General features: G+C 38.6%; 1 pseudogene; it reads left to right on the plus strand.

Moving 5' to 3' along the window:
* LOC122747422 overlaps positions 1 to 10,373 on the plus strand; it is an 82,722-nt pseudogene extending 72,349 nt beyond the window's left edge.
* Positions 10,374 to 12,385: the final 2,012 nt, after the last annotated feature.

Raw genomic sequence — 12,385 nt, forward strand, 5'->3', positions numbered from 1 at the left:
TGTCTCTCCCATTAGTGATGTTTTGATTTGCAAGTGAATTGGATTTAAGTGAGGCAGAGCCTTGCAAAGTCATCAGCCTCATTCTCTCCTCTAGTCGTTGGAGTCCAGTGGCAAGAAATATGTCAGGACTACTGGACATGGCCCTGGATGCAGTGGGATACCTTGGCCTTTTTTTTTTCCTTAATATGTAAAACTAAACACAATTTCCAGATGTGTTCTGACCAGATGAAGCCTCCTCTGATATGGTCTATACTTGTATAATTAAACTTGTATTAATGTAATTTAAGACTATATTACCCTTCTTTTTTAAGCAGCTGTGTTAAATTGAGTAAGTCACAGAGGCCTTGTGATGAAATGGAATATCTAGAATAGTGCACAGGCTACTACAAAGTTAGGTCTCCCCCATCTCATGCTTGTGTAGCTGATTTTAAAATCAGAATCCAAGACTTTACATTGATTTCAGTTTTATTTTATCTTGTTAATTTTAGTTCAGTCTTATAATCCACTGAGATTCTGAATTCTTATTCTGGCATCCTTCATACTAACTCTTTCTCCTGCCTTTGAGTTATAAGCAAATTTGATAATCATACCATTTGCTTCTTCACCCAAATTGCATAGTGTTAAGAACAGAACCCCTCACTTTCCTCATCTGTAAAATGCACCGGAAAAGGATATGCCTTCATGAAGGAAACTGCAAATGGGGTCACAAAGCGTTGGACACAGCTAATCAACTTAACAACAACAACAAAGGACAGAACTCCAGGTAACTTGAGATTTTCTTCCAGGAAGTAGCTATGCAATGACATTGTTAGACATAAACTTTATCAAAACTCTTGGCTTACGGTTGTTAGTCAACAAGCTATGAATTCATGTACTATTCAATCATACACATTTTCCCTGTTTTTATGACTTGTTTTGTACCATAAATTTGTATGACAGTACTTCAAATATTTCAAGATAAATATAATTTCAAAGTCATTCACCACTAGAAAATTTCATAAAGATAGTAGCATCCAAGCTGATTCTTATAGGAAGATCAGAATTCCTTTTTTTATTTATAGATTCTGAACATAACAAATGACAAGTAAAATGAGCATTTCTACATATATTGTAGAACAGAGAGGATTGTACATGAAACTGCAAATCTCTATTACGTAGAATGTATTTTCTTTTAAAGTATGTGAAAAATTCAGCATGTTACTTTTAAAGTTATTCTACATTTTGGTGAATTCTGGCCTTTTCTTTTCTTTTTCTTTTCTGTTCTCTTTTCTTTTTGTTTTTTTTTTGGGGGGGGGGGGTTGGAAGGAATCCTATCTCTACTTTCCCCTCTATTTCATTCTATCAAATGAAAAAAACAAAATGCTTTAAACAAATGTACATATAGTGAATTAAAATAAAGTTCCACGTTGGCCATATAAAAAAATGAATGCCTAATTCCAATTAGAAACCATCACGCTTTTGTCAGGAGGTGAGTAGTATACTTCCTCCTCAGTCTTCTGGAATCATAGTCATTGCATTTGGCAGTGTTCTTAGGTCATGCAAAATTGTTTTCTTCATAATACTGATCTGTTCATCTCACACAGGGTCAGTTTGTATAAGTCTTCCCTAGTTTCTCAAAAAAATATCCTCTTTAGTCTTTTTTTTTCATAATTTCTTAATGGTGCAAATAATATCACATTATATTCACATACCAAAATTTGTTCAGCCTTCCCCCAACTGATGGACACCTGCTTAGTTTCCAGGGTTGTTTTTATTTTTATTTTTTTTGGTCATTGCCAGTGGACTTTCAATAAATATGTTGTACATGTGAATTCTTTTGTGCTTTGATATATATGTGGTATAGTTCAAGAAGTGGTATCACTGGGGTAAAAAAGCATGGACAACTGGAACATTCACAGTTCTACCAAATGTGCATTATTACACCTGTCTTCCTGCAGCCCCTTCAGGAGATGTAATTTTTTTTCTTTTTTTTTCTTTGTGTTTGTCTTTTATGGTTGTGACATAGAACCTCAGCATTCCTTTAATTTGTGTTTCTCTAATTATTAATAATGTGGAGTATTCTTTTTTTAATATGACTATTGCTAGTTTGGATTATTTCCTTTCAGAACTACCATTCACATCTTTTGACAATTTATCTACTGAGGAATGGCTTTTGTTCTTATACATTTTAATCACTTCCTTATGTAGCTTGGAAACAAAATCTCTGAGAACATACCCTCTTGAGGGTCAGGCAGGTGTGGTTTCAACTGAACTAACTGTAAGTAAGTTAATCAGCAAAGTCAGTCAATCTCAGTCAATCCAATCAATCTGGGGCCTTTGAGCATTGGCAAAGCCCATTATTTTCTCACATTTCTTTGGTTATTTTAAATGGAATTTCTCTAACTCTTCTTTCTGGTTTGCTTGATAACATATAGACAAGTGATGATTTATGAGGGTTTATCTTTTAACCAACTTTGCTGAAATTGTTTTAATTAGTTTATAAAGTCCATATATATATATATATATATATATATATATATATATATATATATATATATATTTTCTTCTCTGTGATTAAAAAAGAGGTTTGTCTCTTCACCCAACAAATCCCTAGCAAGTCATTAGACATTCTAGTTACTAATTTTATAAGTTGGAAAGTGCCAAATTTAAGTATAAACCTAGCTATATGAGTTTTATGTGCAAAGGATAGAAGTAAGTATGAGCAAGAACCTTTCCCAACATGAGATAATGCAGTTAGAACTGGATTTGAATCCAGTCCTTAGTGACCATGAACAAATCACTTAACTTTTCAGGGTCTCAGTTCCATTAATTATAAAAATGGGATTAATAATACTTACGCTACCTACCTCCCATGGCTTTTGTGGGGAAAGGCTCTGCAAACTTTAAAGCTCTATATAAATATGAGTTTTTCTTGTAAATTTCTGAGTTCTTCCAATAAATTCCTACTCTGATGCCCCATCGAGGTGTGGAAGTGACTTTAAAGACACTGAGAGGTTATGTCAGTGGAGTACAGGTTAGAGTTGGTTTTACCAAGCTAGAAAGCCTTCAAGTCCAGACCTGATGACACACTATACAATAGCCACCTGAGGACCAGACTTAGCCAAAGTTGGAGAGTCTCATCACCATGTTGGCTGCAGGGTGATGACTTTTTCTATTCAAAATCAGGTCTTGAAGATGGACTATCTACTAAACTTATAGAGTAAGTATCCACAGAGATAAAGCCACAGATTCTCATTGGCATAGTGGGAAGGTCAGTGGCTTTGGAGTCCAGACCATATTACCTTGAGGTTTTTTCTTTTCTTATTCTTTTCCCCAGGACTGCCATTTACAGAGTTTTATAAAAACTACAGCTGTATAGTTTCCAGGGCTCATGTGTCTTCCTCTGATATTCTTTTGGTCAGTGAAATAATTGCTTTTTTTTATTGAGTCCATTATTTTAAACTGTTTGTCCTGAGAGTTCTTGGACATATTCAGCTCCTTCTTTAGGGTTTTCAAATACTTTTGCTAATTTTATTTCATACTTCAATTCTTGTGGTGTGCTTTATTATCTATTTTATTGGGTCCCCAAAAGATCTAGTTTTATTTTTCCTGCTTCTTTTGGTGTTGTTTGGATTTTTCTTCTAGCACTTTATCCTCTATATCTGATAAACCTGCCCTTTTATCAGTGTAATGAACTCCTTGTAATTTAGTCTTCAAGAGTTTGATAAAGTGTAGAACAAGGCCCTGGATCTATTCTCCCCTTGGTTGTTAATCATCTAGAAAAAAGCATTTCCTTATTACCCACTATCTACACCAAAGCTTATTAAGCTGTGGGTCATGACCCACATATTGGGTTGCATAACTGAATGTGGGGGTCGTGGAAAATTTGACAACAGTGAAAAGTTATCTATACCTATTTTATATACCCATGTAGCCAGGGTCACATAAAAATTTCTCTGGCGAAAAAGGGTCATGAATGGAAAAAGTTTAAGAAACCCTGGTCTGTATAACTGCATCATCTGGCTTTCAACTCAGACACTATAATGAGTCCACTCTATCCAAGGGCGTTGACAATTTCTTATTTCCCAAATCAGATGGGTTCCCCCACCCCAGTCCTCACCTTCCTTGACTTTTCTGCAGGATTTGGCCTGTCCACCATTTCCTCCTTACTAAGACTCACTCTTCTTCTTAGTTTCTGTAACACTCCTCTCTCCTAGATCTTCTGTTTATTTGCTATCCTCCTGCTGCCTAAATGTGGGTCACCCCCAAGATTCTATTTTCTCTCTTCATTGCCTTTTCTCTTCTACTCTTTATCCCTTGTTGATCTTGTTTACTCCATGGTTTCAATTCTATCCTGACTCTGTATTCCCCGTTATGATCTCTCCTAACCTCCAGCCCTATATTTTCTAGCTACCTCCTGGGTATGTCTCCATGGTTGTCCTGCTGGGATCTCAAATTCAAAGTGTCCAAAACCAAATCCCCTTGCCTCGAATCTGCCTCAATTCCTAACATGCCTATTTCTGTTGATTGCACTACCATCTTCCCAATCATTCAGGCTTGAAACATCAGAGACATCTCTGATTCTCTCTTTTTCCCCACTCCCATATCTCAACAGTTCCAAATATATCTCACATCTGTTTTTCTTCTCCAATACAGCAGTACGAACCCTCTTCACTACTCACTTGGAAGGTTGTATTAACAACTTCATTGTCCTTTCTGTTTCTAATCTCTTCCCTCTCCAAAACATCTCTTTCTGATACTAAAATAATTTTCTTAATACATAATTCTTGTGACATTTTTCTCTAAGAACCTTCAATAGTTCTCTATTGCCTATGGAATAAAACATCAAACTCTTTAAACCTGGCATTTAAGTTCCCCCTGCCCTCCCCAGTTTTATTCCAATCTACTTTTCCAGCCTTATTTCATATGTCCTCTCCTCATATGTCCACCCCTAACCTCTTAATACATATAAACTCATTAAAGGCAAGAGCTCTTTAACACCACCCATCCCAGTGCTTGGCACGTGGTAAACACCAGTTGTTTACCAGTGCTCAACAAACTGGTTGTCTGTAACATAGACATCTAGCAAGCTGGAGGTGATTTTGGAAACAGAGACAGAGAAGAAGTTACAATCAATCATTCTGTGAGCTTGGACCTTGTTGCCAAAAGTGGAAACAAGCTATCATCAGTGTTAATGGAGTTATTGGCTGAGTGTTAATGAAGTGTATCGATCTGACAAGAGCTACATGAAGTTTTTCCCTGTTGGTTCTACATGAAACTCTGTAGGGGCGCAGCTAGCATTACAATAGAAACTTGCTCCTCTCACTAACTCTTGCCAGCTGTTTAAGTAAAATTTCTTTGTAACAGAGACCGTAAAGCTCATCTACCTTTATGGGCTGCCTGCCCACTGAGTTCCACACCCTGGATTTATATGTAAAATACAACAAAGCCAAGCAAAATAAACCACACCTATTTCTGATCTCCTAAGTGTTACCAGTTCTCCTTGCTCTGTTCTTACCTGTTTTCCTCGAAATCTCACCTGTTTTGCCTTTGTCCTTAATCTTAAAGTCTAAAACTTATGCTCTACAGAGGACTGACAAGTAGTAGATTGTAAATCCACAGAGGGAGATTTAAACTAGTATCACGCTAATGTTGGACATAAGCAATCATTTGGTACAGAAAGGACCTCATTTTAGATGACATAGGCCAAAAGTGGAATGGCAAAAATGGTTACATGAACAAGGCAGAAGCAAGAAACCAAGCAATGTGTTGTGTGTAAAGACATGAAAGATGGAAAACTCCCAAGTTCAACATAGGAGGTGGACAAGTTTGCAGGGAGCCATGGAATGTTTGTTTTGGTTTTTGTTCGGGCAGTGAAGGTTAAGTGACTCGACCAGGGTCACATAGCTAGTAAGTGTCGAGTGTCTGAGGTTGGATTTGAACGCAGGTCCTCCTGAATCCAGGGCCGGTGCTTTATCTACTGCACCACCTAGCTGCTCCCTGGTGCCATAGAATGTTAATAGATAGTTGGGATCCTAGAGTACATTTTGATGAACACTTTCATTACACAGATGAAAACACTGAGCCTCAGAGTGGGGAAGTAGCCTGTCTAAAGTTATTCCTAGGACCAGAACAAGATAAACTAAAGACTATATGTTGTAGAGAAAGTGCTGATTTGCATTGGTAGAGGGAGTTTCCTTTCTGAGTTTTTTATACCAAATCCCTAACCAGGGCAGCTAGGTGTTGTGGTGGACAAAGTGCTGGGCCTGAAGTCAGGAAGACTCATCTTCCTAAGTTCAAATCTGACCTCAGATACTCTGCTAGCTGTTGTGACCCTGGGCAAGTCACTTCAACCTGTCTGCCACAGTTTCCTCATCCGTGAAATGAGCTAGAGAAGGAAATGGCAAAAATCACTCTAGTAGCTTTATCAAGAAAACCCCAAGGGGCAGCTAGGTAGGCACAGTGGATAGAGCACTGGTCCTAGATTCAGGAAGACCTGAGTCCAAATCCGGATTCAGACACTTGACACTTAGTAGCTGTGTGACCTTGGGCAAGTCACTTAACCCTCATTGCCACCCCCCCAAAAAAAATTTTTAAAAATTAAAAAGAAAAAAAGAAAAGAAAACCCCAAGTGGGGTCATAAAGAGTCAGACACAATTGAACATAAAAAAACCTCTAGTTGGGTAGCTAAGTGGTGTAGTGGGTAAAGCACCAACCCTGGATTCAGGAGGATCTGACTTCAAATCCAGCCTCAGACACTGGACACTTACTAGCTGTGTGATCTTGGGCAAGTCACTTAACTTTCATTGCCCTGCCCCCCCCCAAGCCTCTAATCAGCCTTTTAATTTCTCTCCAATCTATCAGAAGTCCTTTTCTTGGTCACAGAACTATGCTTCTTACTGGCTCCATTTTCTCAAGTCTTCACAAATAGGGTTTTAGAATGATTTGACTTTTAGTATTTTCCATATAAGTTTATTACTGCATATCCTACAGAGCTATGAGTGGATTGATAAAACTCCATATGGTTTATGCCAAATCAATATACTTTATTAAAACTCAATATGAGGCACTGTAAAGATCACTGGCCCTAGAGTCAGAAGACCTCAATTTGTACTCTGACTCTGCTACTCAATGTATGGTATTGGCCATATCTGTGAACCCCAATTTTCCCTTTTGAAAACCAGGGATGCCATTATTTATGCTATCTACCTGGCAGAGTTGGGGTGAGGATCAGGTGAGGTTATTGTATATTCATTCAGTTATTTAATAAGCATTTATGAAACACATTCTATGTACCAGGCACTATCCTAGGCACTGGGGACAAAAATACCAAAACAAATAAAAATAATTAGTCTGTCCTCAAAGAGCTTATACCTCATTGGGATTGAGGAGAGGGGGAAAAAAGAAACAATATATACTCAGAAAAGCAAATATAAAATAGATACACTGTAGTTTCTAGAATGAAAGGGCACTAGCAATTATGATAAAAAATACTTTATAAAAGTAAGCTCTCTATATGCAAGCTATTATTTATATGTTACAAGCTTAAAAATCACCTGTAAATTTATGTGAGCACTCCTTATGGAAAAAGGTGAACTCATTATACAGTAGTCTGCTTCTTTAGCTTGCCATTCTTGATTAAGTTAGCTGTTTTTTTCCCCCCTTTCCTTGATGCTTGTTACAACTCTAGGCAGGAACCTCCAGATTTGGGGGGGGGGGGTTGGGGGGTAGGATTCCCGCAAACCAAAGATTAGGTGGGGCCTCAGGAAATGTTATTCAGGCCAGGACAGGCTATGCTACTGCTTTAGAATTCTGCCTTACTCACCACAGATGAAGGCAATGAAATATCATTACACCACAAGAAAAGATAAACTGGCCATTTTCAGAGGTAAATGGGAGGGCCTCTATGAACTGATGCAGAATGAAATGAGTGGAACAGGGAGACCAGTTTAGACAATGACAACAACGTAATAAAGATGAACAACTTTGAAAGACTTCAGAAAGAAGAGAAAGAAAGAAAGAAAAAAGAAAGAATTTTTGTTTTGTCTTATTCACTGCAGATGAAGGCAGCCCATCACAGACCAAGTCATGGCTCTGTCCTGGTCATATGTTCCACTTGCCTTTCAGAGTGAGTGGTATGGCTGACCCACTGGTCAGGGTGAGGACCCTGGGAACACCCCCAGTGACTACTAAATAGCCCCAGACTTCAGGAAGCTGGGATGGCCATACAAGAAGGCCAAAGAAAAGACAACCCCGGAAAAGGCTTGGGAATTCTCAAACGTTCTGCTAGGACTTGGCTCCTGACCTTTCTGGGTGATAGGCTGTTTGTTTTTACAGCTAAGGACTCGATAAGGCAGACAAGGCTCCCCTTTGTTAAAGCTCAGGGATTTTAGGCAATCACTCTCTGTTGATCTGTTTGCTTTCCCATTCTCCCTGTGAACTTCACCACAGAAAAGTTGAACACGGCCCAGTATCAATTCCTATGGCATTTTTATACTGTCTATCACTGTCGTTTTATAACAACCTTTTTTTGAGCCTCGTGTGCTTTTTTTTTTTAAAGGGCACTATGGGTTTAGCAGGCGTTAGGATGGGAAACAGCTCCCTCTGGAGGAAGAAATTAAGTTGGCAGAAACAGAGGAAAAGGGCAGAGTATTAGATTATTATGTAATAATAACACTGGTTACCATGTTTTAAGGCTTGTGGAGCACTTTACATATATTATCCCATTTCATTCTCACAACAACCTTGCGGGCTGGATGCTATTCTTATCCTCATTTATCCAAGAGTTGAGACCTTTGGGTCTTCTAAAATAAAATAGAAAGTAAGCACTTCTCATGCTTGTATAACTACTTACACTGTTCATGTAGCCAAATCTTCTCTCTCCTCAGCCCTTAAAAATGCCAAGTCTATTGGAAAGGAATACAATTATATAAGGAAACAAAACAGATTAATCATAATGACTAACTGATCTTGATCCTGCTGAATAGATATGAGACACATATTCCTCCTCCCAGGAGATACGTGGGAGGTTATGGGAGCAGAATGCTGCATATGCTATCAAACAAGGTCATTTTGTCATTTGGTGTTGCTTAGTTGTTTTTCTTTGTTACAAGAAGATTCAGTGAGGATTCAGTGAGGCATTTTATTGAGAAGCAAATTCTGTCTAAAAAGCAAAGGCATTGATAAAATTTTGGGAAAAAATTCCCATGAGGAAAAAGTGAGGTCTAGCATATTACTGGAATGGGAAAGGGAAAGTTGGGCTCTGTGGATTTTTTTTTTTAAGATAGCAAGCTACTGGTGGTATATAACCTAGTCTTCATACAGATTAGTGACATGTCCATTAATCTATTCATTCAATAAACATGTTAAGTACCCACCTAGGTTCAGACACCCAGGCTCAGACACTCATTAGCTATGTGATCCTGGATAAGTCACTTAACTCTGTTTGCCTCCGTTTCCTCATCTGTAAAATGAGCTGGAGAAGGAAATGGCAAATCACTCTAGTATCTTTGCCAAGAAAACTCCAAAAGTGAGGTCATGAAGAGTCAGATGTGACTAAAATGATAGCAACAATCCACAGTTTTTTCCTTTACTTTTTGTTTGTTTTTTGGTGGTTTTTGGTGTTGTTTCTTTTTTTTTTTTTTTGCAGGGCAATGAGGGCTAAGTGACTTGCCCAGGTCACACAGCCAGTAAGTGTCAAGTGTCTGAGGCTGAATCTGAACTCAGGTTCTCCTGAATCCAGGGCCGGTTCTTTATCCACTGTGCTACCTGGCTGCCCCCCTCCCTTCCTTTACTATTAATAGGACATTAATGTTATTATGAAGAACCACAAAGACCTGGGTTCAAGTACTACCTCTGATGTCTATTGGCTATGTGATCCTGAGCAAATCACTTAATGCTTTAAGCTATACATTGCAGAGATATTGTAAGTATCAAACTGCATTCCTAGAGGGAGTTTTCTAGTCTAAAGCCAAGTATCAAGGAAATCATAGGTTTAGTCTCTATGTCTATGGATAGATTCCATGTCCCCACTATTTTCAGGTTCAAGAGAGCATCATTTCCTGGGAAGTGCTCTGGAATATTTTTTGGGAAGCTGTGCATGAGCACACAGTATGGCACCATCACACTCTGGGTAAAAGTATTTAGAACATAGGAAATTTATAAGTTTTGAGAACCTTAAGATGGGAAATGGTGATTGTAACAGAGGGATGAGGGGACAGGGGAGGAGTGAGATAGAAAGATATGACAACCATATCTTAATTATATTGAAGACTGGGGACACAGGCTATGAGAGCTTGGTTCAAATGGGCAAAAGTATCATAGATGATGAAGATGTAGAAAAAGATGCAGGTGACACAGGCCTGGCTCAAACATCTTACGACACTGGTTCCTAACAAGACAATATTCTCTAGATGCTGCACCAACACTGAAATGAAAGTGACTAAGAAAAAGCTGTTATAGATACTAAGTTCTATCAGACGCTTATCTCTAAGACTTGGCCATGAGTTATCTGACTGTGTACTTTCCCACTGTGCTGAGAGATTAATTGGGGAACATTTAAGACAGAGAGATTAATTGGGTAACATTTAAGACTTGATATAATTTCTTATTTCCAGGTTCAGGATCATTAATTAGGGATGAAGGGACCTCAGAAGCCTTTTAGTTGAACTCTCTCATTTTATATATGAAGAAACTGAAGCCCAAAGAAATTAAATGACTTGCCTGAGGTCATACAGGAAGAAAATGTCAGAGGTGGGATGTGAGCACATGACCTCTTGACTCCAACATCAGTGCTTCTCCTATTGTACCATACTGAATCTTGCATCCTACTTTGAATAAATGCCTTATGCTCTGACCTAATGAATAGTCTGTCATAGTCTGGCATGGAGTCATTGGAAGGACCTTGGAGCTATGGGTATGAGTAGATGGAAACTTCAAAATAAAATCTTGAACTTGGGAAATAATGAGGGGTCCCAGAGTTTTGGCAAGAGAGGAATGGGCTGGTGGGGGGCCAATGTTGTAGATTTAGAATTTATGTGCTATAGAGTGGTAAGGTGGACTTTGATAATGGACCTGAGTGAGTAATGGATTTTCAGCTTGAGAACTGAAATTCTCTGGTGGTGGGGAGGTGTGGGAAGAAAAGTATTCAAGTGCTTTGTGCCCAGGCCTAATTATCCCAGGTCTGTTATCCCAGCTCTTCCAATGAGTAGAGGGCTAGAAGCACCCCAACACTACCAACAAGAGCTTTTTGGTAGTTCTGAGAGGTGTTTGGAGCTTAGAAGAGAGATCATAATTTAGTCTTGGGTGCTGGAAGAGCCATAAATAAGGTGATGTTCCAAATACTCTTTGAACATGGAGTGAAAAGACCTTTAAGTAAATGGAGAACCAGCTTTAACCAAGAGCTAGATCATACTTAGGCTACTGCTCTAGACATAGAAGCAAGCCGAGGAAGCCAGAGAGAAGTACAGGCAAAAGCTAGACCAGGACTGGGAATGAAAGTAAGCTACTCTGTTGGAAGTGGAGCCAGTTGATATTTTACAGGATTGTAGTTTAGTTTAAAACACAATTTCTGTAAAAGGAAGAACAATGCATGATGTAGCTCCAAAATTGACTCTTATTGAAAGCATGCACACACAATTAAAAAAAAATTTTTTTTAATTAATTTTTTTTTTTAGTGAGGCAACTGGGGTTAAGCGACTTGCCCAGGGTCACACAGCTAGTAAGTGTTAAGTGTGTGAGGCTGGATTTGAACTCAGGTACTCCTGAATCCAGGGCTGGTGCTCTATCCACTGTGCCACCTAGCTGCCCCCACACACAATTTTTAAAATTAAATTTTATTTTCTTAATTAGCAAAAATCACACTCCTCTCTTTTTCTCTCTCCCTTACATTCACCCCATTATTCCTCTACCCCCATTGAGAAGGAAAGAAAAACCAAACCTCTGTTATAAACATGTATAGTCAAACAAGACAAATTTCCACATTGGCCATATCCCAAAAGAGTGTTTGTCTCATTCTGCACTCCTTTCTATCAGGAGGTGGGGAGCATGTTTCATCATGAGTCCTTTGGACTTGTTCTTGGGCATTATGTTGATTAAGATTCCTAGTTATTTCAAAGTTGTTTGTCCATATAATACTATCATTGTGGAAATTGTTCTCTTGGCTCTGCTCACTTCAATTTGCACTAATTCATACAAGTCTTCTTGGATTTCTCTGAAACCATCCCCTTCATTATTTTTTATTTTATTTTATTATTTATTATTTTTTTTAAGTGAGGCAATTGGGGTTAAGTGACTTGCCCAGGGTCACACAGCTAGCATTAAGTGTCTGAGGCCGGATTTGAACTCAGGTACTCCTGACTCCAGGGCCGGTGCTCTATCCACTGCTCCACCTAGCTGCCCCCCATTA

This window comes from Dromiciops gliroides, chromosome 3 (genome assembly GCF_019393635.1).
Source record: "Dromiciops gliroides isolate mDroGli1 chromosome 3, mDroGli1.pri, whole genome shotgun sequence".
NCBI classification, from domain to species: Eukaryota; Metazoa; Chordata; class Mammalia; order Microbiotheria; family Microbiotheriidae; genus Dromiciops; species Dromiciops gliroides.